Source organism: Podarcis raffonei, chromosome 10, assembly GCF_027172205.1.
Source record: "Podarcis raffonei isolate rPodRaf1 chromosome 10, rPodRaf1.pri, whole genome shotgun sequence".
In the NCBI taxonomy this organism is placed as follows: domain Eukaryota; kingdom Metazoa; phylum Chordata; class Lepidosauria; order Squamata; family Lacertidae; genus Podarcis; species Podarcis raffonei.
This window is the reverse complement of record NC_070611.1, coordinates 15,132,135-15,159,350: the sequence shown is the minus strand read 5'-3', so window position 1 is coordinate 15,159,350 and position 27,216 is coordinate 15,132,135.

The window sequence follows — 27,216 nt, the reverse complement described above, 5'->3', positions numbered from 1 at the left end:
AAACCAATAAGACGCACGCGCACCCCCCCCCAAAAAAAAACAATTCCACTGGAAAAATGCTGATGTCCCTGTGGAGATGGCAGTACAGTGGAACCTCAATTTTCGAATGTAATCCATTCCGGAAGACTGTTCGACTTCCGAAACGTTCAAAAACCAAGGATCAAAGGGCTGTTGGCAAAATCTATGGTGAAAACTGAGAAACGCACCTTGTTGCTGACACACTTTTTAGACACGCATCATTTCTCGACACAGTAATTCAGTTTTACTAGCAAACCAGAAGTTAAACCAGGCACCCCCAACCTTCGGCCCTCCAGATGTTTTGGACTACAGTTCCCATCATCCCCGACCACTGGTCCTGTTAGCTAGGGATCATGGGAGTTGTAGGCCAAAACATCTGGAGGGCCGCAGGTTGGGGATGCCTGGGCTAAACTAACCCCTTTCCAACCCTGGGAGGAGCGTGGGGAGCATTCAAGCAACACAACAACACACTGCAGCTGACACACTAACGCATGGGTAGGCAAACTAAGGCCCGGGGGCCGGATCCAACCCAATCGCCTTCTAAATCCAGCCTACTCATGTTTTTACATGAGTAGCATGTGTGCTTTTATTTAAAAATGCATCTCTGGGTTATTTGTGGGCATAGGAATTCGTTCTTTTCCCCAAAAAAATATTCCGGTCCCCCACAAGGTCCGAGGGACAGTGGGCCAGCCCCCTGCTGAAAGTTTGCTGACCCCTGCAATAACGTCTCATGACACACAGTTTGGAAAGCTCTGATATGGATGTTTCTGAGACATAATCCCATGAATTTCACAGAAAGTATTCCTGATGAGTATAATAAATTAAATCCTGCGTGAATGCTGCACCTTAAGGGCTATGCACACAGCTATGCAATCTTCAAACCCACCAGAACAATACAGTTTCTCCTTTTTATTATTCTAATAAATATTACAGAAATATATCTGTCTCTATATTTAAAGTCCTCCTTTGTGTTTAAGTGAGAGATCCATTTCTCTACCATCAATGCCACTGCTCTAAGTCCATTTGAGTGGATTTTATCTCCTGTCAGCATCTCCTGTCAACTTATCTCATGTCGGTGATCACAAGTGCTGTCATCAATCATTTCTTAATTGTAGGCAAAATCGCTGATTTTCCATGCTGAGCAAAGATGATCTTAGCAGCTAGAAGACTATTTGGAAAAAAGCTATCTGATGGGGACCTGCTAATTGTCCTTAAAGGGACCCCTGACCGTTAGGTCCAGTCGCGGACAACTCTAGAGTTGCAGTGCGCATCTCTCTTCTCACATTTCTCCCTTTCATCCTGGCGTACAGCTTCCGGGTCATGTGGCCATCATGACTAAGCCACTTCTGACGAACCAGAGCAGCGCACGGAAACGCCGTTTACCTTCCTGCCGGATTGGTAACTATCTATCTACTTGCACTTTGACGTGCTTTCGAACTCCTAGGTTGGCAGGAGCTGGGACCAAACAATGGGAGCTCACTCCATCACGGGGATTCAAACCACCAACCTTCTGATCAGCAAGCCCTAGGCTCTGTGGTTTAGATCACAGCACCACCCGTGTCCCTTAATATGTCGTTAATATGGCTCAAAACAGAAGCTCCCATAATTTGAGAGGCAATCAACAATACCTGGCAGCAGTGAGCATAATTAGAGATGCTAGAAATTAATAAAACCAGACCAATCTGCCAAATGTATGCAACCTTTGACTCTGTTCAATACTGCATTTATCCTGACAGGATAGATCATCTTATACAAGGCTTACTGTAAACTATAGCCATCTGAGGTCAATTTAAGGAGATCATATATATTATACTAGCCTGCTGAACCTGCTGGACCAGCCAAACCAGAAGCTGGAAGTTGGAGAAAGATTCTTGTCTTGCTTTGTGCTGGACCAAAAGCTGTGTCTTGGAACTTCCATGGAAACATGATCATCACCAGCACCACCAGCACCATCATCATCATCATTTAATTATACCCTGCCCATCTGGCTGGGTTTCCCCAGCCACTCTGAGTGGCTCCCAACAGAATATTAAAAACACTATAAAACATCAAACATTAAAAACTTCCCTAAACAAGGCTGCCTTCAGATGTCTTCTAAAAGTCAGATAGTTGTTTATTTCCTTGACATCTGATGGGAGGGCATTCCACAGGGCAGGCGCAACTACCAAGGAGGCCCTCTGCTTGCTTCCTCTGCCTGATTCCCTGTAACCTCACTTCTCGCAGTGAGGGAACCACCAGAAGGAGCTGGACCTCAGTGTCTGGGTTGAATGATGGCAGTGGAGACGCTCCTTCAGGTATACAGGATCGAGGCTGTTTAGGGCTTTAAAGATCAGCACCAACACATTGAATTGTGCTCAGGAATGTAATGTGAGCCAATGCAGGTCTTTCAGGACTGCCACTCCCAGTAACCAGTCTAGCTGCCGCATTCTGGATTAGTTGTAGTTTCTGGGTCACCTTCAAAGATAATTCGCAAGATCTGCTGGACTGCTAAATCTGTGAGCCCCTGCATCTTTATGTTGTATATATGTGCAAACAAAACCTTATATACTAAAGACACCACAGTCTCCATTGACCTTCTTTCCAAGGAAACTGAACCCTGGGTATCACTGGAATCTCCCACTGCTCAGCGCCTGGGGCGAGACTAGCCATATTTCTATTGTTTGAAATATTTGACATTGATTGATCTAATCAAAACTCCCTTTTTCCCATGAGCCATTGTTAACCAACCACCAGTTCAGGCTTCACTGACTTGTGTTCCACTAGGAATGCCTGAGGAATTGGATCTTTCTAAGTACAAATACAGACTGACCTGATCTGCGCAAGTTGCCACTTGCCTCAGGCGAAACCTTTACTCAAGCCTTCTTTCGAAGCTAAGGGTTTTTGGGAAATGAAACACAATGCAATGAAGAAAATGTTAAAATTGGTTAGTCCCCCAAAACCTGAAGCTTTCATTCTTGGGATAATAGGGATGGATGTATCAAAGAGGATGATGAAACTATTTATGCACGCAAAACAACATCCAGAATCCGATATGTGCAGAAACGGAAGGAAGGAAAAGTTCCAGTCAAGGAAGAATGGATCTTAAAACTAATGGTCTATGCGGAAATGGCAAAATTGACAGAAAGAGTAAGAGATCAAAACAAATTTTTTATTGAAGAGCGGAGACCCCATTTGGACTATTTGAGGAAATATTATAGCCAAACGAAGTCGCGAGCAGGATTCCAAATGTAAATAATGGAAATGGCAGCAATTATAATAGAGGAAATAACTGTGAGATATAAAAATGCCACATCATGCAACAGATAAAAAGGGGAAATAAAAACATCATGGAGGCAAGGGTGCAGTTAAGGGAAATATGTATTAAAGTTGAAGTTAATTTGTTACAATTTCTGAAATTTAATTTTGAAAAAGTGTAGGCTCATGTGAGCATATGCTGGTGATGTGCTAGGCAAGTTCATCTCTCATTATTATTTGTTGCATTTTCAAAGGTTTTCAACTGAAACCAACACTCTTCCTGCTGGGACTTATGGATATACAGTTAGAAAAGGACTACGGAACTTTGCTACAGTATATGATTATGGCTGTGAGACATTTTTATGCACAAAGATGGAAGGACACCTCATTAGCAACAGTTGAAGACAGGCTGTTAAAACTCACGAGAGTTCACTGAGATGGTGACATGGACATGTTTAACCAAAGGAAAAATCATTGTTGACATTTGTTAAAGATTAGAAACCTCTCATAGACTTCTTGCGTGAAAAAGAAATAATGCTTTTGTGGATTGAAGATAATGCTTGTTTATAGAAAGTGACTTTGTTAGAGTAGATTGGATAAAATGAATACAGTGGCACCTTGGAAGTCGAACGGAATCCGTTCCAGAAGTCTGGTCAAGTTTCGAAACATTCAGATACCAACACGCAGCTTTTGAATGGCTGCGGGAAGCTCCTGCATCCAACCAGAAGCTGTGTAAGCCGCGTCAGACATTAAGGTTCCAAAGAACGTTCACAAACCGGAACACTCACTTCCAGGTTTGCAGCATTCAGGAGCCAAAACGTTCGACTTGCAAGGTGTTCAGGATCCAAGGTACGACTGTATTGTTTTTATATGACGGACAGATGAAGAACCGGAAGTTCTTTAATTTCTGAATCTTATTTTTCTATCTTTCTCTTTTAACCTCTTTTCTATTCTTTCTTTTATTTATTTCTTTTCCCTTCTCTATTTCTCCTCTCCTTTCTGTGTTTTTATTGTATGGAGAATGGGAAAATATATCAAGTTTTGTAAATAAACTTTATTCCTAAATATGTATATATATATTATATTATTTATATATACAATGCTGTCCAGGGTTGTAAAGACTACGGAGAGAATAATTGGGTGCACTCTTCCAGGATCAAATCTATGCTTCCAGGTGCCATAAGAAAGCTGCAGAGATAGTGCAGGATAGTGCGCACACCGGAAATGATCTCTTTTAGCTTCTGCCTTCTGGAAGAAGGTACAGGGTTATAAAGACTAGGACTAGCCGCCTGAGAAACAGTTTCTATCCATATGCGATTTTGGTTTTAAACTCAGTGTAAGGTAGTCTTTATGTGAGTATATTGTATTCAGTTATGGGGTATCAGAGTTTTTAGGGGCTAACCAGGCTGGGATAGCTGGGATAGCAGGCTTGTGGGTTTTTGAACGTCTGACGAAGATTTTTTCAATTTTGTTGTTCTGTATGGGACAATGACAATAAAGATTATTGTATTGCATTTGTGGGGTGGGGGCTGCAAGTTCGTCTTTTGGGCCAGCATCCCTTTGGTGCTACCACATTTCTGCTCAGCTGCAAAACACTCTTCTCTGATCGTCTTCACCTCCTTTTTGGTTTTCTTTGCTGATCTGTTGACACTGACTGGGAGAAGCAGGGCTGTGACAATGCAGTTGTCTCCAACTGCCATTGCAGGTTGGGCTTCAAGCCAAGACATTTAATGCTTCCCTTTGCATTCCTTTCTTCTCCCCTGAGAAGAGCGATTTTACAGACACCTGGCATTTACAGATCCAAGGAAGTTATCGCTGCTGCTAAAACCTAGCCGTGGCAGAAAATTGCTGCGGCAGCAAAATCCTACCTCTGAAGTAATAAGTCATTGAGGACGATTTTTTATTTAAAAAAGGGGGCTCAGGCTTCATCTCTACCATTTATCATTAAGTCTCCGAGTTAATTTAATTAAAGCCATAATTGCTCATTTTAAAAGTGACACTGATTATCACAGCGCTTGGCCAAAGGAGACTGAACGGATGGACGTGTCATAAAATGAATTGAATCCGCTGTGAGGAAACCGTTCCATAGAACTATCTGCTAAGTATCTGACAAACATACTGCCTTTGGGTTGGCTTGGACTAGGGGAGGGGTGGGGGGTGTTATTCCGTTCATATTTAAAGGCAGATCTGCTTGACTCTACCCAACACAGCCAGCCTTTGAAAAGGGCATCGCTCTGAATTTTGCAATGTCATTCCGCAGTCAAGGAAGGTGCATAAATGGTCAGGTGTCAGTGAAAATCCCATAGGAAGATGCATTCCGTTAGGGAAAAGTGGATTGCAAAAACGTGTGTGTATTAGGCAAAAAAACCAAAAAAAAACCAGTGTTCTTCTTTCTTATTTGGTGGGGTGGTATGCAACTGTTCCATATGTTTTTAAATGCTTTAAACCAATTTTTAAAAGATATTTGCCATTGCTATTAAATATTTTCAGTATTTCACTTGACTTGCAATTGTCTCTTTTTTCTGTTTTGCGGCTTGCCACCCTGGGCTTCTTTGGGAAGAAGGATGGTGTAGTGGTTAATAATAATAATAATAATAATAATAATAATAATAATAATAATAATAATTTTATTATTTATACCCCGCCCATTTGGCTGGGCTTCCCCAGCCACTCTGGGCGGCTTCAAACAAAATATTAAAATACAGTAATGCATCAAACATTAAAAACTTCCCTAAACAAGGCTGCCTTCAGATGGTTAGAGAGTCACAGTAGGACCCGGGAGACCAGAGTTCGAATTCCCACCCAGCTGTGAGGCAGTCCCTGCTTCTCAGCCTAGCCTACTTCGCAGGGTCACTGTGGGAATTAAATGAGGGGGAGAACTGTGTGTACCAGCTCGAAGGAAGAGTGGGATTTAAATATCACAAAGAAAATAAGGAAACAAAACGCCATCAATCAGTCCTCCAAAATGCCGTCATAAATTCAAGCCCCATTTCTCCGGACTCCCTCGGTTACAGCTGAAAGGCCTGTCTGTTCTCAGAGCCTGACCGAACTTCTTGCCATTGCTTGTCCCACCACTATGTGTGGTCTTTGTCTGCTGGAACTCTGCCACGGTACAGCTTTTGAAGATAGACGGTGATGGACGTTTTCTTTCTCTCTGCCTCTGCGGCAAATGTGTACGCCTGGCCCTGGTTCAAATCGGTCAAGGGACGGCTACTCGGTCCATCGTTCACTTTCCGAAGATCCCCCTTCAGCTTTATTTTTTATTATTATTATTTTTAGCAGCTGCTATCATTGCGTAGCTGTTTTAATTCTTCATCTGGAGAAGCAAACACATTCGCTCTCTTTTCAGCAGCCCTGAGCCACAAACACGTCTCTTCCTAGGGCTAGGTTGTTTTCAGCCTACAGAGTGCCTGTACCAACTCCTATCGACATATTAAAACAGATCCTTGTTTGCACTGGTTTTAGTAGCCCATGTTAAATTGGAGCGGTATCCTCTTTCTTCTTTGGTGATCACTCGTAGCCAAGTAAGATTGTCTTCCATGAACACTGTCTTAACAGTGAGTCCGTAAGTGACTGTGGAGGCCAGTTCTGGATCCACACGTCCTTCCACAGTGGGGACATAGGTTTCCAGGCAGGAGTTGATCATGGTGAGGGTTTGCCAAGTGTATCTTTCTCTTAGCACATTTCTCCCTTTCATCCTGAGTTTGAGCGTCTTCAAAGCCCACCCAGTTCTCCAACTGGAACACTCGCAGGCCAGTGTTTCCCAGCTGTCGGTGTTTATACTACATATTTTTTAGATTTGCCTTGAGAGAGTGTTTAAACCTCTTTTTTTACCACCAGCATTACACTTTCCATTTTTAAGTTTGGAATAGAGTAGTTATTGTTATTGTTGTTGTTGTTGTTGTTGTTGTTGTTGTTGTTGTTATTCAGAAAAGAATGGCCACGGTCAAGAATGGCACCTGGCAGACTGTGAGAAGAACTTGGAGGGTTCCGGTGTCAAAACAATAGCAACGCAAACCTTATTTGGATGAGCTCTGACATTAAACTGACTTTTTGGACCTCAATATTGTTTTACAAGCAGTTTTACTGGTCAGACTAGTAAAATATGGACTGACTGCACATAGCTGTATACATAACAAACCAGGCTCTAATATACCAACTAGTAAATGGCAAAGACTAAAACCTCAACCAGAAACCTTAAGAAGAAACTTATTCAAAAAACATAACATGCCCTGAGACCTTAGGGTGGAGGGCAGATTGTTGTTGTTGTTCTTGTTGTGATACAAGTCTTAGCTTGTTTTGTTGGGTGGGTTTGGTAACAATCCTGAATCGCCTCTCTGTACTATACAATGCAGGAACATCAGATCTTTGAGACGTCACCTTCCTCTAACTGTAACTGTTCGGAATAACATTATGTGAGTAAGGCAGCTAACGTGACTTGGCGATTCACATTCCACTTTCAAATCACTATCCTAAAAATAACTATAACCGCCTCATTCATTCACAATAACCCAAGTCATCCACCTCTGAATCTCATGCTAAGATGGGAAAGCTTTCACATTCTCATGTGGTGTCAGCTGAGCTTGGCAACCGCAGGGCTCATTCATACCACGTCGCAGTTTGCAGCTGTACTTTTCATGCCATTTATTTCGCTCGATTTGGGGGGAATCTCGATTTCACTGAAGCAGGTTTCTTCCTGCCACGGCTCCCTCGCCCGTTTCGCAGCTTTCGTTTCGGCCAATGAGAATTGAACAAAGAATTTGAATCAATCGCTTTGGTGTGTGTCTGACACGCGCCGAGATCTTCCTCTTTGTTACATGATTTGAGGGGTGTTTCGAGCCTTTGGCAAACCCTAGAGCAGCAAGGAAACAAATGACATACCCTATTCCCCACCACAAGCCCAGCAGGGTCACCCAAGGCAGTGAGGTCAATGGGGAGGAGCTAGACAAAGAATGATCCAAGAAGTCCTTAACGGCAGAAGAGGTGGAAGATCACAAGTGGCATGTTATAGCATATTATTCCCTGAAGGAGAACTACTTGAAAATGATTTGCGTGACCAGGCGGCAACAGCCCCAGCCCCTAGGGATCATAAGGAAGGAATAAAGACTCTGACATATGGAATTAAAATTAGGCCACAACTTTATTAAACTTCCGAATGTAGGAAGACCTTGGCTTAGGCCTTGGGCGTGTATCCTTCTCAGCCCCAGAGCCGGGGGAATGGAGGCACATCAGGATAAATGGGATATGGGGGTGCTCTGCGAGACGTAAGTGTAGCAGGCAGTCAAGCCCATATTCCCACACGCAGGGTAGTTCACTGACAGCCTTTCGGTGTATGGCCAGTGACACCCAAATATATATACAGTGGTACCTCGGGTTACAGACGCTTCAGGTTACAGATGCTTCAGGTTACAGACTCCGCTAACCCAGAAATAGTAGCTCAGGTTAAGAACTTTGCTTCAGGATGAGAACAGAAATTGTGTGGTGGCAGCACGGCAGCAACGGGAGGCCCCATTAGCTAAAGTGGTACCTCAGGTTAAGAACAGTTTCAGGTTAAGAACGGAATGAATGTGGAATGACATGATGATAATGTAAAATATTTCATAACAAAGCATACAGAGATCCTGGTGAGTGCAAAACCTTCAGCAGGGTATTCGCAGAAGACAGAGTGTTGCAGGTGTTTGCTTGCTTATTTGGTTTTTTTGGGGGGGGATTGGTACTTATTCAAAGGTATACAAAAATACATACACATTACAAAGCATCTTTTTATAATATACTGAGATAAATACTTAGACTGAACAAAGTCAGAAGGAAGAGGAAAAAAGGAGAAACCTAAAAAAGAGAAAGCGAGAAAAAAGGAAAATAAAGGGGAAAACCGAAAGAAAGATGAAGAAGAAAATAAAAGGACTTCAGTTTCTCTGTCCTGTAGCTACACATGATATTCATTCCTTAAGATTCCACCATTCTATCTTCCACAAACCAGTACTTTTTTCCAATCTTCAAATCCAGATACAGTGGTACCTCAGGTTAAGTACTTAATTTGTTCCGGAGGTCCGTTCTTAACCTGAAACTGTTCTTAACCTGAAGCACCACTTTAGAAAATGGGGCCTCCTGCTGCTGCTGCGCCACCAGAGCACGATTTCTGTTCTCATCCTGAAGCAAAGTTCTTAACCCAAGGTACTATTTCTGTAACCTGAAGTCTGTAACCTGAAGCGTATGTAACATGAAGCATATGTAACCCGAGGTACCACAGTATTACAAGACCATTTCCTCTTTCACTCAAAAAGTGCATAAGAAATTGCCAATCCTTAACAAATGTCAGAAAAGATTTTCTCTAATTAAACATGTGAACTTTGCCATCTCAGCCAAGTCCAATAGTTTTATCAATCAATCAATCAATCAATCAATCAATCGTTTTATCAACTATTCTTCTATAATGGGTGGGGCTGTGTCTTTCGGAATGTTGCAGGTGTTCATTTGTGTAGCACGAACATGTGTGATAGGGTTGCATGCTCTGCTCCAAATCTTCCCACTCTTTAAACCCTTGCAAGGTGCAACTGCATGTGTGTTCTTTGCACAAGTTCCCCTTTTGTGGCTCAGCACAGAGGAGGTGCAGTGGCAGAATGCTTATGTGCTGATTCAGCAAAGCACCTAGCTGGCCACATCAATGCAGCACAGTTCCTTTAGCTGAGCAGTGCCAAAATGTAGCAAACCTGGTGTGCAATGTCATTGCCTTTGTGCGGATCATAGTCAGAGTCAGGCCCTAAACCTGCCTCTTACATTTGCAATAGAATTCCAAGGTTCCTTTAAAAATGCGAAAATGACTCATAAGTGGAGTATGCAATGAGGAAATTAGGGAAATAACCAGAAGGATTTGTGAATGAAGCGTTTCCTCCCAGATGCAATCTTCACCAGAAGGCAGCGTAAATCATTAACATGTGCCTGAAATGCACACGTGCTCCAAATGACAAAAACAAACCTCCTGTCCTTTGCTAATAAGGGAAAGCAATATATTTTAGCTCAATTTTAATTGCTGTGGGATATGAAGCAAGGGAAGTATTTTAAGACGATTACGTTGCATGCTCTTTTATGTGGGCCACTTTCTGAATTCCATTTCCCCCTCACCTCTTTCCCACAAAGTATCGTGTTATGGGGAGCGATTATTCAGTAACTGGGTTTGTTGACATTGGCGACTAAATGGCCCATCTCTCAATATATAGTGAAAAGCAGCTGCCTGCAGACATGATTGGGACTGGGATTATGGAAGCTAGAAATGGGGAAATCTCAGCTTCTCCCTCCATGCTGATTTCTGATTCAAGCATACACATCAATTTGCCCCAGTGGCAAATAGCAGCTTCCAGCAGTGGGGAGCAGGGGGCATGACATGGAAATGAAATGGTTAAATTCCACTCTGGTTGAGGCAGCCACTTCCCATAACGTCATGGTGGTAGCAGTGGCACCCGGTCATGGAGTAAGAGGAGGTGGTCATGGAGTTGGTGGCTGTGGAGACAGGTGGGGCCTGAACCACACCAGCACAGGTGCCAGGGACTGGGCTGAAGGGGACAAGATGGAGGAGGAATGGTGGAGATCGCCCCCCCTCTTCTCCTGAAGCTTCCAGAGAAGAGGAAGGCAGGACAGTGGTACCTTGGTTCTCAAATACCTTGGTTCTCAAACGCTTTGGTTCCCAAACGCTGAAAACCTGGAAGTAAGTGTTCTGGTTTTCGAACGTGTTTTAGAAGCTGAACATCCAATGCAGCTGTTGGCTATTGTTTCCGGGGCGCCTGCACCAATCAGAAGCTGCGCCTTGGTTTTCAAACATTTTGGAAGTCAAACGGACTTCCGGAACGGATTAAGTTTGGCGCTTTTGTTTTTGCTATTTATTTTGCGTTTTTGATGCTTTTTTGGTTAATTTGTTTTTGTGACTGTGTGGAACCCAGTTCAGCTACAGAAATGGATAAAAGCCCCCCATCCAAACATTGACTATCATCAGTGCAGGTAAGAAAAAGTAATAATTTTTATTTTTATCATCTACAATACCGTCTTATTTATTTTACAGTACAGTAAATTCATTATTGTTTTCATTTTATGGATCAATGGTCCCATTAGATAGTAAAAATTCATGTTAAATTGCTGTTTTAGGGGTTGTTTTTAAAAGTCTGGAATTTTTTTCCATTTTTTTCCCCAGGCCTTCCCATCTCTAGTCAAGAGACAGAGATGAGACACATTTCAACATTTCAGTGTAGCATAGTATAGTACCATTTTTTTAAAAAAATTGGAGTATATGGATACATACCTTTTCAAACTAAGAGCCAGAGCATCAAGTGATACTGAGAACGATCCTAGAGTTCATCCTCAATGTATTTCTTATCAATAAAAAAATTGGTGTGCAAACTTTTATTCTGAAAGTGTGGCCCACAGAATAAAACAGTTTGAGAACCACTGCTTTAAAGTTAGACTAGACCTGCCAGACCTGCAAATGTATTATGAGGCAGCCTGTTTTTGCTGGTTAAAAGAATGAATTACATTCGATAATGCAGATATCCTGGACTTAGAAGGTCATGACTTAAAATTTGACTGGAGGGGAGAGTGCTCTTGTGCTCAGATCCTGCTTGCGAGTTTCCCACAGGCATCTGGCTGGCCACTGTGAGAACAGGATGCTGGACTAGATGGGCAACTGGCCTGATCCAGACGTCTCATCTTATCTTCCTAAAATGTCATTGTTAAGACCAATTGCATAGACCCTTCCCAACTGATTGGTGCTGATTTGGGGGAGGCCCTTCTGATTGGCTTTGCCCACTAAGTTGCCATATTCAGATACTTAACGTATTTTCTCATTGGAAAGGAGTTATCACACCACTTCAGGACATGCCATGTCCTTCTTGAAAATCTGTGGAACAACAAATAACTCTTTTCTCAGCATGGACATGCGGCAATTTGAGAATTTGGACAGTAAAAATAAATAAATGGCACAAATGTGCCTTTCTGTTGTGTCTAATGACTGGTGATTAATCCACCAATATGTTGGTTGTCAGCATAGTTAATATGACTATGTCTAATGGGATGCGTTAATATCATCATCTGAAGTATGCTTACAACAAGCTTTATGGTAGATTAATCACCAGTCATTAAAATCCACAGGAATACACATACACAGTTTCTGTCCAAGAAATAATTAATATCCAGATTTTCAGACCGTTGCATGTTTGTGCTGGAGAACCTGAAACAGTTGAATTCCAGCTTCGGAGAGGTGTTAAAGAGCCCCTCACAGTAAAAGTTGGCAACCTTATAACACAGAGAAAATAAGTTTAAAAGGGTGCATGCAGCACCACATGAATGACCCTGAAGACTTAAGCAATATGTAGAAGTTCCATCTGCTTGATTCAGATTTTATGTTAAAAGTGTGGGATAAATCATCTTCAAGTTGCTAACATGGCAACTCTATGGTTAAGACCACAGAGTAAGCTGTCCAGCCAGACTTAGCTAGGTCACATTCACCCACCTCCGGAGGAAGGGTTATCAAACCCTTTGTTCATTTCCACTTTCTTTTTGAACTGACTAGTCTAAACTGAATGCCCCAAGCTTAGATTGTGTGGCTTTAGCCTGCCATTTTTGTGTTTCTATACAGATAATTTGGAAACTAAGTTGTACGCCGGCTCCCTCGGCCAATAAAGCGAGATGAGCGCTGCAACCCCAGAGTCGGTCACGACTGGACCTAATGGTCAGGGGTCCCTTTACCTTTTAAATCAATATTGTAAAACAGAATTTTTTTAAAAAAGAAATTATATACAAAAAGAAAATGAAAATGCAAGGTTCAGCAGAGCTACATATGAGAGAATAACTTGCAAGTATATCTTTAAGAAGCTGCTCTCATCCTTGATCCATGTGATAATTATCCTTGGGAGCCCCAAAGACATCAAGTTATGTAGTTAACTCATCAACACGAGCCTTGTTCTACGACAGCTGCTGAGTCAGGACGGACGATAGAGTTTCTGTTTACAGGCAAAATACAAAGTTGAAGGGGCAAGCCAAAGACATCTCAGTTCATCTGTGATGTGAGGCATTGGGTGGGACACACTGAGTTCTAAAATGTCTTTTAGCGGGACTAGAATTAGAAGTGTCTTGTAGCTGACATAAGTTATTCCTCTTCCAATTCCTTTTTTGGTAGGCACAACTGTCGAGCGACTTGCAGCTATGTACCCTCTGCTATCTCAAAGAGATATATCTGCAGTATGTTAAGTGCACATCATATGGCAAAAAGTGAATTTAAAAGGCAACCCACTTGGTCAAAGGGAATGGCACATGTGAATAAACAGAGCTGAGACAATTCATTCAGTTTTAACGTTCATTTCAGATTTAAGTTCTGAGGAAATGGGTCTTACAACGTCATTAAAATAAGAAAAGCCCTTTATGAAGTTAAGATGTATGCTACTTTTTTAAAAAAAAGATCTGGGGGATAATAATTAAAGTATTTAATAATAACATTGGAAGCCAAAGGAGCAGGATATGTTTTCTAGTAACAAGGAGGAGCTTGTGTGATTCATGTATATTGGAAATATATACAATTTTTAAAGCTCTGTTGGGAAATGATTTGATATTAATTTTTTTTGGACTAGAATTTTTTGGGTTTCTTATCAGTCCTTCCCACCTATTGATCTACTTGCACTTTGACGTGCTTTTGAACTGCTAGGTTGGCAGGAGCAGGGACCGAGCAATGGGAGCTCACCCCATCACGGGGATTTGAACCACCGACCTTCTGATCGGCAAACCCTAGGCTCTGTGGTTTAACCCACAGCGCCACCCATATCCCCTGTACATTGAGAATAAAGGTATTATTATTATTATTATTAAGCAGGACATGAGCACAACAGTACTTGTGGAATATCTGTACTGCTCCATATCTCTTCCACAATGGCTATGTTCTGCTTTCAGCGCTCCCTTTGAATACCAGACATCTGATGGCAACCCTATTTAGGGAAGTTTTTAATGTTTGATGTTTTATCGTGTTTTTAATATTCTGTTGAGAACCTCCCAGAGTGGCTGGGGAAACCCAGCCAGATGGGTGGGGTATAAATAAGGTAAAGGTAAAGGTACCCCTGCCCGTATGGGCCAGTCTTGACAGACTCTGGGGTTGTGCGCCCATCTCACTCAAGAGGCCGGGGGCCAGCGCTGTCCGGAGACACTTCCGGGTCACGTGGCCAGCGTGACAAAGCTGCATCTGGCGAGCCAGCACAGCACACGGAACGCCGTTTACCTTCCCACCAGTAAGTGGTACCTATTTATCTACTTGCACCCGGGGGTGCTTTCGAACTGCTAGGTTGGCAGGCGCTGGGACCGAGCAGCGGGAGCGCACCCCGCCACGGGGATTTGAACCGCCGACCTTTCGATCGGCAAGCCCTAGGCACTGAGGCTTTTACCCACAGCGCCACCCGCGTCCCGCTGGGGGTATAAATATATTATTATTATTATTATTATTATTATTATTATTATTATTATTCACAGGTGGGGAGAATGATGTTATATTGTCAAATGAAATACTATCTTTCTGGTACTTGGCTTTATCTCATGCATGGTTGTTATGTCTCATGCTTAGGCAGTATTATGGAAAACACTTGAATGTCAATAAGATCCGCTGCTCATGTGACTTAAGTTTGGTCTCCTGACACTTTCTTGTTTGGAAGACAAAATAGCATGTAATCTAAACCTCTGATAGAGAAGTCGTGAAGCTTTAAAGGGACTGCACACATCTAAATGCACAGAGGATATGGTCAAATGTTCATCGGCTGGAAAGTATTTGAGATGCCCTCTCTGCACAGTGTAGTAATGGTCAATGCATCTATTCTGGACCTAACAGGTGAGAGATTCAGTTTCAGCCACAGAGGGCCTCCTCCAAATAAGCGTATGAGGTCACAACTTTCCCAGAAGGCACTGCTCACACCTGTGTGTGCTGCGCTGGCTGAGCAAAAACTTGCTAATCATGCATATAGCAACTGGCCACAGCATGAGATATTTTGGTATCGCTTCGTCAAAGCCACCAGTATTGTTAGCAAGTGAGTACACAGCAGAAGAGCTGGAACTTGACTTATGCGATTGCAATGTTACTAACGTCGAATATGCCACACCAAAAAACACACAGAAGCAAACGCACAACATGTGCAGCTTGTGGGGCTGCTAATGCAACAAAAACACATGCCACCGAGAAGAAAATAACCGAGAAGTTGGGATGAGAAGAATTCAAGCGTGCCGACTGTATAACGAAATATCAAAGGTTAATGGTGTTTAATCCATTTGTATCAAATGCTATCAGCTAATTCAGAATATGAGTGTATTGATAAAATCAGCAATGATTCGTTTTAAAAAGTGCAAAGGAATAAAATTGCAGTCCTCAATAAATCACTCAAATCATGTCTATACATGTACTCACTGACAGTCCCAAAGTTCAGTTTTTGTCTTGCTCCTAGATTCATGCTGTTCCAAGGTAAAGGTAAAAGACCCCTAGACGGTTAAGTCCAGTCAAAGGCAATTATGGGGTTGCAGCGCCCATCTTGCTTTCAGGCCAAGGGAGCTGGCATTTGTCCACAGACAGCTTTCTGGGTCATGTGGCCAGCATGACTAAACCGCTTCTGGCACAATGGAACACCTGACAGAAACTAGAGTGCACGGAAACACCATTTACTTTCCTGCCGCAGTGGTACCTATTTATCTACTTGCACTGGTGTGCTTTCAAACTGCTGGGTTGGCAGGAGCTGGGACAGAGCAACGGGAGCTCACCCCGTCGCGGGGATTTGAACTGCTGACCTTCTGATCAGCAAGCCCAAGAGACTCAGTGGTTTAGACCACAGTGCCACCTGTGTCCCTTTCCCAAGACTTTGAATACATAGTTCTGCAAACTCCGTAGCTCAAAAATCCTACGGAGGGACAATCTCCTGACACTCATTTTGAAGGGGCTCTGTCCCATGGAAGCATGGCAGGTCTTGTTGTAGGCAAACTCGGCCAATGGCAGCAGATCCGACCAGTCGTCCTGATGGTAGCTCAGGAAGCAGCAGAGATATTGTTCCAGAACTTGATTAACCCTTTCTGACTGGCCGTCTGTTGTTTGCCCTTTCAGGCCAAACTCAGGAAGGCCCCAATCCTGCGAGGCCCTACCAGTCACAGGGCCTGGCTGCTGCACACACTCCTGACACATACTTCCTTCCATGAGGATCTACGATTGTAAACCACTTTGAGAGAATCTGCACAGGGTGCTGACCTCTCTGCAAATGCCAGGCATGCTGTTTCTGTCTGAGACAGACTCGATATAAACATTAGAAGTCTGGCAACCTTGCCTAGTAAATGGAGCAATACTTTTGGCCTGGTGCACTTCATAGTCTCTTTAGCTGCAGCTTCCAGCTCCATTTCCCAGCCCTGCAGAAACTCCGAACTGAGGAATATGTCCTCTAAATCAAGATTTGGGCAGCCACGGCATGGCTCTCTCAGCTCCTTTATATTATTACTGATCAAGAGTTCTATCAATCTGATAGCTCCTTAAAGAAAGAAGAGCAGCTGGGAGGTGAAGGAGCAACATACCTATTTTATTTTGTATTCTTTGGCCCAAATTCCTGCACCGCAACACATGGCACAGACAGGACACACTTTTACCAGTTTCCCTATGCCTTTGTGCATTGTTGCCATTACAATTTTAGCAACCGATTGGTTGCATCTGGCCATGAATGTGCTTCCTGGTAATGTTGACTAGATTGGACAAATGAAACTCAAACCTTCAGAAGGATCATGCATGTGATAAGAGGACTGCAAATCTGCATTCACTCGCTGGATCATCACTGGAAGAAGCAAAGATCACCAGTGTCGAAGCAATGATTCTTCAACATCAACTTCGTTGGACTGGTCATGTAGTACGGATGTCTGATTATCATCTTCCAAGCAACTACTCTATTCCAAACTTTAAAATGGAAAGCGTAATACTGGTGGTCAACAAAAGAGGTTGAAAGACTCTCTTCAAGGCAAATCTAAAAAAATATAGTATGAACACCGACAAATGGGAAACACTGGCCTGCGAGCGCTCCAATTGGAGAACAGCCTTTACCAAAGGTGTCATGGACTTTGAAGACGCTCGAAATCAGGACGAAAGGAAGAAATGTTCTAAGAGGGAGGCACATTTGGCAAAGCCTCACTGTGATCAACTCCTGCCTGGAAACCTCTGTCCCCACTGTGGAAGGACGCGTGGATCCAGAATCGGCCTCCACAGTCACTTACGGACTCACTGTTAAGACAGTGTTCATGGAAGACAATCTTACTCAGGTGTGAGTGATCGCCAAAGATGATGAAGAAGAAGCAAGCCCACAAACAAAGTGCCACAGCGACAGCATTCACCAGACAGGCTTACAGCTGTTAACGTGTATGCACAGAACAGGACTCACGAAAATAAAAGCCTGAAGACAAGTTATCATTAGTCACTGACACCCACTTAATGTTCTCGCGCTGTCACAGAGTTAACCATGCAGTCACACGTACCAGACTGTGGAAAGAATGTTCAGTGCTCGGGATGGAGGAAAGGTCACTATGCGAAGGCTCACTCGCATGCAGTGCCTGGTGCTGGCAAAATGACAACGTCTCCCCAGCTGACCTCGCAGGTACATTTTCTGGAGATGATACAGAATTGAATCAATTTATTTGCTGGTTCACAGATGGACCTGTTGACTTTTCAGAAGGCCCGCCTTATAAGCTCCTGTTATAAGCTCCTTATAAGCTCCTGTGGAACCGGATCCATTGCTGATGAAAAGAAGAAACTCATTATTGTCAAATGAATATATTATTATTATTATTATTATTATTATTATTATTATTATTATTATTATTAGGTGGGTTCTGGCACCTCTCAGGTGGGCACCATTGCCATTCTCAGAGAACAAGTGAGATGTTCATGGTAAGTTCCGGCGCCTTATTTTCTAGAAGAATAGCACTTATTCCTTTTCTTCCCACTTATATACTGCCATTTATCCAAAGATCCCAGAGTGGTATACAACATTAAGAACATAATTTACAGAGCATAACAATAGAAACATAAGAATATAGCATAAGAATAGATAGCCTAAGAATACAAGAAGCGTAATAGGTAAAAAGGTAAAGGACCCCTGGATAGTTAAGTCCAGTCAATGGCGACTACAGGGTTGTGGTGCTCATCTCGCTTTTAGGCAGAGGGAGCCAGCATTTGGAATTATGGAATTATGCAACCTCCAAGCCAAGGAGAGAAGTAACTATATAGCCTTTAGAAGACATCTGAAAGCAGTCATGTATCGGGAAGTTTTTCAATGTTTAACCTTTTATTATGTTTTTATATGTGTTGGAAGCCGCCCAGAGTGGCTGGGGCAACCCAGACAGATGGGCAGGGTATAAATAATAAAATTATGATGATGATGGACTAGGACATCCCAGTTATCATCAGAGAAATTTTGGAGGATAGGAGACTGGGAGCCTATTGTGAAGTCTCTGGAGGCCAGATTGAATACCTGAGCTGTGTTTCTCCGTAAGCTAACATCCCCCCTTACATTTGCAGTATTCCAATGTGTATTAAAAGGATTTATTTGAAATAAGAGAAACCAAGAAATGTCCATGGGAACACACTCAAATGAATGTTTCATTTTGCTGAAGCAAGGCTGGCTCTACCATTGGGTAGGGTGAAGAAACTGCCTCAGGTGGTGGATTCTCAGGGCCAGCAGAAGCAATTCTGACCGCCCCAGCCATTTCCCTCTGTTGCCACATGACCTTTTAATGTGCTGCCTCAGATGTGGCAGAGGATGCTATACGTAAAGTAAGATGCATCTGCAAGCCCAGTTGGTTTCTGTATGCAGAATTGGGAGGGGATGTTTGGCAGCGTTAAGGTAAATTCAGCGGTGTAAGTAAGTTTTGATGGATGCAATAATGGAATACCGAATGGTTTAGTTTATGTAAAATATGCAGGAATTCATGATATGCAAAATGAACCATGGAAAGAAGGGAAGTCATTGATATTTTAAGGATGTTTAAATGAGTATTCTAAGTTGTAAAACAGAATATCTATCTATCTATCCATCTATCTATCTATCTATCTATATATATCTATATATGGGAGCCATTGTGGAAGAGATATGGAGCACTACAGAAATTCCACAAGTACTGTTGTGCTCATGTCCTGCTTAATAACAATAATAATAATAATAATAATGTTCAATGTACAGGGGACGCGGGTGGTGCTGTGGGTTAAACCACAGAGCCTAGGGCTTGCCGATCAGAAGGTCGGTGGTTCGAATCCCCGCGACGGGGTGAGCTCCCATTGCTCATCCCTGCTCCTGCCAACCTAGCAGTTTGAAAGCACATCAAAGTGCAAGTAGATAAATAGGTACCGCTCTGGCAGGAAGGTAAACAGAGTTTCTGTGGGCTGCTCTGGTTCGCCAGAAGTGGCTTAGTCATGCTGGCCACATGACCCAGAAGCTGTCTGCGGACAAACGTCGGCTGCCTTGACCAGTAAAGTGAGATGAGCGCCGGAACCCCAGAGTCATTTGTGACTGGACCTAACAGTCAGAGGTCCCTTTACCTTTACCTTTGTCAATGTACAACCTGTGTATAATGAAATTAACCAAGCCCCCCCCCCAAACACTCAATCTCATTGTCACACAACACACCAACCCTTAAAGTCAGTTGCACTATATTATTTTCCATTCAGCAGCCTAATAGCCCACAGAAAGAAGAAGAAGAAGAGTTTGGATTTGATATCCCACTTTATCACTACCCAAAGGAGTCTCAAAGCGGCTAACATTCTCCTTTCCCTTCCTCCCCCACAACAAACACTCTGTGAGGTGAGTGGGGCTGAGAGACTTCAGAGAAGTGTGACTGGCCCAAGGTCACCCAGCAGCTGCATGTGGAGGAGCGGAGACGCGAACCTGGTTCCCCAGATTACGAGACTAGCGCTCTTAACCACTACATCACACTGTTTCTTAGCCTGTTGATATGACTGATTATACTTCTATATCTCCTGCCCAAGGGTAGAAGATTACAGAGGTGCTGGCCGGGGTGTGAATCATCCCTGAGAATTTTTCTCGCTCTCCTAAGGCATCGATCCCTTGCAATGTCATCTAGCGGGCTCAGGGGACAGCCCATGATATCATATGCTGTGTTCACCACCCTCTGTAAAGACTAAACTTAAACCCCACCCACTTGACTGGGTTGCCCAGCCACTCTGGGTGGCAGCTTCCAGCATATACAAAAACATAGTAAAACATCAAGCATTAAAAACCTCTGTATTCAGGACTACATTCAGATGTCTTCTAAAGATTGCATTTATCTCCTTGACATCTGATGGGAGGGTGCTCCACAGGGTGGGTGCCACTACCAAGAAGGCCCTCTGCCTGGTTCCCTGTAGCTTTGCTTCTCACAGTGAGGGAACCGCCAGAAGGCCCTTGGAGCTGGACCTCAGTGTCCAGGCTGAACAATGGGGGTGGAGATGCTCCTTCAGGTCTACAGGGCTGAGGCTGTTTAGGGCTTTAAAGATCAGCACCAACACTTTGAATTGTGCTTGAAAATGTACTGGGAGCCAATGTAGGTCTTTCAAGACCGGTTTTATATGGTGCCAGTGACTGCTCCCTGTTACTATAGGCACCATGAGCTTCCCATAGGCATCTGGTTGGCCACTGTGAGAAAAAGATGCTGGACAAGATAGGCCAATGACCTGTTCTAGAAGGTTCCTGATGTGATGCACTCCCTTTATTATAGGCCAAATTTGATTTATTTCCAGCAAAACTGGTGTGTTTTGTTAACTAAACCTGAACAGAAAAAGAAGATAGGGCAATAGGAAATGTCGGTAAGAGAAAGCCCAGTTTTTTGCTAAAAGCTGTGCACTCGAAAAAGTAACATTTCATCGGCGTGATCCATATATTATTCAAGGAAGTTCCTGGCAGAATACACAAGCTTCCTTTACAAGTCACTGAAGCTCATTAACTCTCCTCGCACACACTTGCCATCTGGCTGCACTTATGAGATATTATTGCCAATGTGCCTCATAGTCTGTGACAACCCTCAGTCTGTAGATGAAAACGAAGTGGGACCTTATGCCATCTAATTTCTCTGAAACAAGTTGGCATCTTCTGATTCTTCTTCAAATGCCCTGTAGGGGGGAAAAAACCTAACATTTTCTAACGTTAATGGCAAGCAAAAAATATGCATAATGTTTGTTTGTTTGTTTGTTTGTTTTCTTCATTCAGAAGGACACTTAACCATGGGAACATCCCGAGACTGATGGCATCCCCTCCCATATATAGATAGATATAGATAGATAGCTAGATAGATGGATGGATAGATAGATAGATATCTGTGTCCATGAACACAGTCTTAACGGTGAGTCCATAAGTGACTGTGGAGGCCGATTCTGGATCCACACGTCCTTCCACAGTGGGGACAGAGGTTTCCGGGCAGGAGTTGATCACGGTGAGGGTTTGCCAAACGTGCCTCCCTCTTAGAACATTTCTTCCTTTCGTCCTGATTTCGAGCGTCTTCAAAGTCCATGACACCTTTGGTAAAGGCTGTTCTCCAATTGGAGCACTCACAGACTACTGTTTCCCATTTGTCGGTGTTTATACTATATTTTTTTAGATTTGCCTTGAAGAGAGTCTTTCAACCTCTTTTGTTGACCACCTGTATTATGCTTTCCATTTTTAAGTTCGGAATAGAGTAGTTGCTTGGAAGATGATAATCAGGCATCTGTACTACATGACCAGTCCACGAAGTTGATGTTGAAGAATCATTGCTTCGACACTGGTGATCTTTGCTTCTTCCAGTGATGATCCAGCGAGTGAATGCAGATTTGCAGTACTCTTATCACATGCATGATCCTTCTGAAGGTTTGAGTTTCATTTGTCCAATCTAGTCAACATTACCAGGAAGCACATTCATGGCCAGATGCAACCAATCGGTTGCTAAAATTGTAGTGGCAACAATGCACAAAGGCATAGGGAAACTGGTAAAAGTGTGTCCTGTCTGTGCCGTGTGTTGCGGTGCAGGAATTTGGGCCAAAGAATACAAAATAAAATAGGTATGTTGCTCCTTCACCTCCCAGCTGCTCTTCTTTCTTTAAGGAGCTATCAGATTGATAGAACTCTTGATCAGTAATAATATAAAGGAGTTGTGAGAGCCATGCCGTGACTAGCCAAATCTTGATTTAGAGGACATATTCCTCAGCTCGGAGTTTCTGCAGGGCTGGGAAATGGAGCTGGAAGCTGCAGCTAAAGAGACTATGAAGTGCACCAGGCCAAAAGTATTGCTCCATTTACTAGGCAAGGTTGCCAGACTTCTAATGTTTATATCGAGTCTGTCTCAGACAGAAACAGCATGCCTGGCATTTGCAGAGAGGTCAGCACCCTGTGCAGATTCTCTCAAAGTGGTTTACAATCGTAGATCCTCATGGAAGGAAGTATGTGTCAGGAGTGCGTGCAGCAGCCAGGCCCTGTGACTGGTAGGGCCTCGCAGGATTGGGGCCTTCCTGAGTTTGGCCTGGAAGGGCAAAAAACAGATGGCCAGACAGAAAGGGTTAGTCAAGTTCTGGAACAATATCTCCGCTGCTTCCTGAGCTACCATCAGGACAACTGGTCGGATCTGCTGCCATTGGCCGAGTTTGCCTACAACAAGACCTGCCATGCCTCCACGGGACAGAGCCCCTTCTATGCCCACCTCGGGTACCACCCGCGCCACCACCCCTGCACACCGGCAACGTCTCTCATGCCTTCTGCCAATGATCGGGTCTCCCACATTCAGGAGACACAAGCCGACCTGGTACAGCCCCTAGAGAGAGCCAAGGCTGATTATAAGGCGCAAGCTGACCGACGGCATCAGCAGGGGCCCGCGTTCCAGGTCAGGGACAAGTCTGGCTGTCCCTGAAGCACCACCACACCAGACGTCCCTTGGCTAAGCTGGACTACAAGTACCAGGGACCTTTCCCCATCCTGCAACAGATCAATCCGGTGGCCTACAAGTTGGAGATTCCCCCCTCTCTGAAGATCCACCAGGTGTTTCACGTATCCCAGCTCAAGCCCTGCCATGTGGACTATTTCCTGGGTCGCATCGCCCCGCCACCACTGCTAGTCCAGGTTGACAGCCATGAGGAGTTCCAGGTCACCCAGGTCCAGGACTTGAAGCGGCTCCATGACAAACTCCACTATCTAATTGACTTGGGCTATGGGCCCGAGGAAAGATCATGGGAGTCTGCTGACTTCTTGCACACGCCTGCGTAATACTGGTGGTCAACAAAAGAGGTTTAAAGACTCTCTCAAGGCAAATCAAGGGCCTTTCACCGGAGGTTCCCAGACAAGCCCAGGCCTTGACCGGGGGTGGAACCCCGGTTTCCTTTGGGGGGCAGTACTGTCAGGAGTGCGTGCAGCAGCCAGGCCCTGTGACTGGTAGGACCTCGTAGGACTGGGGCCTTCCTGAGTTTGGCCTGGAAGGGCAAGGCGCGGCCGCACAGGTGGGGCTTGACAGAAGACTTGTAGCACCTGGTGGCAAGGGCCGGGAGGGGTATATAAGACTAGCATTTCCCTCTGGCTCTTTGCCACAGCAACATGCTACCCACCTAGCTGTGCTTTGGTTTCCTGACTCCTGGTTTCTGACCCTCGGACTGCTGGTTTCCTGATTTGTGGACTCTTAGCTTCCTAACCCCTGGACTGCTGACCCTGGACTGCTGATTCCTGCTTCCCGACCTCAACCCTGGTCCCGACATACCAAGCCGGGACTCTGACTGACCGTAACCCGGACCGTGACAGTGTGTAAAGGAACAACTCTGATGGCAACCCCGCTGCTACTGTGGGGGAAGTTAAAGAATCCTTGGTCACTTTCTCCGTCCACATGACTGGTGGGGAACCTGTAACTTCCCAGATGTTGCTGAACTACAATTCCCATCAGCCCCAGGCAGCAGAATCAATGGCCAGGGATAATGGAACTTGTAGTCTAGCAACATCCAAACAGTCACAGATTTCCCACCCCTGCTATAGAGGTCTACAAAGTTCCACAGATTTCACTGGGACTTACTCTGGTAAGTGGCTCGAGAATTGCAGGTTGAGGTATATAATAATGGAGCTATATTGCAGACCCTCCAAGTGTCCCTATTTTCCAGGGACAATCCAGGATTTACAGAAGCTGTCCCACTTTCTGATTTGATCCCAGAATGTCCAATTTTCCCTTAGGACGTCCCTATTTTCATCAGAGAAATGTTGGAGGGTATGTGATCCTTATACCTTGGGTTCAAATGAATGACGGTTGCTTACATACATGCATCTGGCTACTTTGGAGACTATCGTCCATAGCTTCTTTGCCTTCTTCCATTTGCTTCTACTGCTTTTGTGCAAAGCAAGAAAGCAGTTGAAAAAAAGTGCCTTTTTTTTTCTCCAGCAAAGATAATCCTCTAGGTTATCCAACCTGTTTTATCCATGAATGCGAATTTCTGTGTAATCACAAAGCCAATGCCCTTGAAAGCTCTCTGTCAGGAGTAGGGCACCATCCAGTTGTTGCTAGACTACAAATCCCATCATCCCCCACCAGTGTGGCCAATGGTCAGGGATGATGGCAGTTGTAGTCCAACGACATCTGAAGGCCGCCATGTTGGCTACCTCTGCTGTGATACATTTGCTCACAAGGCCTAGCTCATAGTAGGAGGCCAGCCTGAATTGGCCGGTTTCGAAGCCTGGATTCTGTTGCGAGTGAAAAAAGAAGTCTGGTGGAAATTCAGTGGGAGGCAAATGGCAAAGATGCCTGCGAGAGGATTTGGAAGAGCAGTGGCAATTTTGGAAAGTTTCTGGAGGCTTCTTTAAGGCCTTGTGGCTTCTTTACTTCTGCATCTGTCACCTGACCCCCACAACACTACAGTGCCAGGCGAATCCAATTCACTAAGAAGCAAGTCCTGCTGTGTTTAACGGGCTTACTCCAAACTAAGGGTCTGCGAGATTGCAGCCAAATGATACGAATGATGCAGCCAAATGTCAGAAAAGTCATACTTTTCTTACATGCCCTCCAAGCTTCCTCTGATGAAAATGTTGTTGTTTAGTCGTTTAGTCGTGTCCGACTCTTCGTGACTCCATGGACCAGAGCACGCCAGGCACTCCTGTCTTCCACTGCCTCCCGCAGTTTGGTCAAACTCATGCTGGTAGCTTCAAGAACACTATCAAACAGTCTCGTCCTCTGTCATCCCCTTCTCCTTGTGCCCTCCATCTTTCCCAACATCAGGGTCTTGTCCAGGGGTCTTCTCTTCTCATGAGGTGGCCAAAGTATTGGAGTCTCAGCTTCAGGATCTGTCCTTCCAGTGAACACTCAGGGCTGATTTCCTTAAGAATGGATAGGTTTGATCTTCTTGCAGTCCATGGGATTCTCAAGAGTCTCCTCCAGCACCATCATTCAAAAGCATCAATTCTTTGGCGATCAGCCTTCTTTGTGGTCCAGCTCTCACTTCCATACATCACTACTGGGAAAACCATAGCCTTAACTATACGGACCTTTGTTGGCAAGGTGATGTCTCTGATGAAAATAGGAACGCCATATTCTAGTATTAGTATTAGTACAGTGGTACCTTGGTTCTCAAATTTAATCCGTTCCAGGAGTCCGTTCAACTCACGAAATAGTTTGAAAGCCAAGGTGCAGCTTCGGTCATTCAGCTTCCAAAAAACATTTGCAAACTGGAACACTCACTTCCGTGTTTGTGACGTTCGGGAGCCGATTTGTTCGACTACCAAGGTACCACTGTATTAGTATTAGTATTAGTGTTTAATATTAGTATTATTTTATTTATGCACCACTCATCTGACTGGGTTGCCATCCACTCTGGGCAGCTTCCAACATACATAAAAACATAATAAAACATTAAACATTTAAAAACTTCCTTATACAGAGCTGCCTTCAGATGTCTTTGAAAGGTTGTATAGTTACTTATCTCATTGAATTGGGAGTCAGATATCTCCATACCCTCCAACATTTCTCCAATGAAAATAGGGGTGTCCTAAGGAGAAGGGGGACATTCTGGGATCAAACCAGAAACCGGGAAAGTTTCTGTCAATCCAGGACATTTCCTGGAATATATGGACACTTGGAGGGTCTGTTCTTGCCGATAGAATAGGCCTGAAAGAAGCATGATAGCATCAGTTTACTCCTGCAGTAACTTTAGCAGCAAAATCCTTCTCTTTTGGCCACACTGCCAATAAATTTGTAATTTACTCCCATGTCTCACTTTCTGAGCTGAAGCACTTTCATACTGGCGTAAACGAATCCTGTTTGAGAGGGTAGAGGTGAATGCACTATAAGTTTCAATTATATGTGTGTTCATTAAAAGAGTCCCACACTATAATTAGTTACATAACTTTTATGGGAGGTGCTAGATTGCCCTAGATCAACCGGAATCAAGTTATATGAGGGTAAAGGTCTAAGCCAGTTGACTACAAGTCTCTTGAGATGTTTTTAATGATGTTCATGTGCAGTCTGTCCTTAGGCAGAATTCTTGTAATTCCTTCTTTATCTTTTTTTGTTATCTATTGTCTGCAGCACTTTGTCTGAGACACTTGGCCCAGCACGGTTATTTATCCTATGGTTACATGCCTCTCGATACTTTCCTCAACTGAATGTGTCTGTACGGCACAGAATGTGCCCAAATAATTGCTTCCAAATTAGTTCATCTCGTACATTTCTCCATGGCAATCTAAATATTCATAATTGAAGTCTTTATTTTGTTTTTGTTTTTTGAGACACAACAAAAAACATGGCTGTGCTTCTTTATCTGTGGTTTCACTGCAACTTACGTCATTATGTTCATTAGAGAATATCACTTGCATCATTACATATCTATTGTGTTCCAAAGAAGGCCAAAATTACAGAGGGGCCTCTGCCCAGTTTCAGGATTGCTAGGTTCCAATATAAATCTTTGTGATTTCCCCCCCTGGTCTTCTCAGCTTGTATGAAGAGAGGCTGTGACCC